Below are 1,443 nucleotides of genomic sequence, written 5' to 3'. Positions count from 1 at the left end.
GATGTAACGGCTTTCAACCTTTACTAACACGTCCTCTACTTGTCCATAAGCCTGTTTTCTTGAATTGTCTGCCATCTCTAATGAGATTTTAGCAGCTTGCACCCCATAGATTCCCAGTTTCTCTATTACAGAGAGGGGCATGAGGTTTATCCCTGAACCAAGGTCACACAGAGCCTTAAAAATCATGGTGCCTATAGTACAAGGTATTATGAACTTTCCAGGATCCTGTCTCTTCTGAGGCAATGTCAGTTGATCCAGATCACTTATTTCATTGATGAACAAGGGAGGTTCAACTTTCCAAGTATCAATGCCAAATAATTTGGCATTCAGCTTCATGATTGCACCAAGTAACTTGGCTGTTTGTTCTTCAGTAACATCCTCATTCTCTTCAGAAGAGGAATACTCATCAGAGCTCATGAATGGCATAAGGAGATTTAATGGGATCTCTATGGTCTCTAGATGAGCCTCAAAGTCCTTTGGTTCCTCAGAGGGAAACTCTTTATTGATCACTGGACATCCCAGGAGGTCTTCCCCCTTGGGATTCACGTCCTCTCTTTCCATTACAGGTTCGGCCATGGTGCTTATGTCAATGGCCTTGCACTCTCCTTTTGGATTCTCTTCTGTATTGCTTGGGAGAGTACTAGGAGGGATTTCAGTGATCCTTTTACTCAGCTGGCCCACTTGTGCTTCCAAATTTCTAATGGAAGACCTTGTTTCATTCATGAAACTCACAGTGGCCTTAGATAGATCAGAGACTAGATTTGCTAAGCTAGATGGATTCTGCTCAGAATTTTCTGTCTGTTACTGAGTGGATGATGGAAAGGGTTTATTATTGTTAAACCTGTTTCTTCCACCATTATTAAAGCCTTGTTGAGGCTTTTGATCCTTCCATGAGAAATTTGGATGATTTCTCCATGATGAGTTATAGGTGTTTCCATAAGGTTCACCTAAGTAATTCACCTCTGCTATTGCAGGGTTTTCAGGATCATAAGCTTCTTCTTCAGAAGATGCTTCTTGAGTACTGTTGGATGCAGCTTGCATTCCATTCAGACTCTGAGAAATCATATTGACTTGCTGAGTTAATATTTTGTTCTGAGGCAATATGGCATTCAGAGTATCAACTTCAAGAACTCCCTTCTTCATAGGCGTCCCATTATTCACAGGATTCCTCTCAGAAGTGTACATGAACTGGTTATAAGCAACCATGTCAATGAGTTCTTGAGCTTCTGCAGGCATTTTCTTTAGGTGAATGGATCCACCTGCAGAAGTATCCAATGACATCTTTGATAGCTCAGATAAACCATCATAGAATATATCCAGGATGGTCCATTCTGAAAGCATGTCAGAAGGACACTTTTTGGTCAGCTGCTTGTATCTTTCCCAAGCTTCATAGAGGGATTCACCTTCCTTCTGTCTGAAGGTCTGAACATCCACTCTAAGCTT

At 41.4% G+C, this 1,443-nt stretch overlaps 1 non-coding gene across 1 annotated transcript; it reads left to right on the top strand.

Annotated features, from left to right (window-relative positions):
* The first annotated feature begins 1,335 nt into the window (after positions 1-1,335).
* Positions 1,336-1,443, top strand: LOC112725587 (small nucleolar RNA R71). The gene has a single exon (XR_003164685.1). It is a non-coding gene; the product is annotated as a small nucleolar RNA R71 (small nucleolar RNA).

The sequence above is a fragment of the Arachis hypogaea genome, chromosome 11 (genome assembly GCF_003086295.3).
Source record: "Arachis hypogaea cultivar Tifrunner chromosome 11, arahy.Tifrunner.gnm2.J5K5, whole genome shotgun sequence".
NCBI lineage: Eukaryota > Viridiplantae > Streptophyta > Magnoliopsida > Fabales > Fabaceae > Arachis > Arachis hypogaea.
This window is presented reverse-complemented; position numbering and strand designations above follow the sequence as displayed.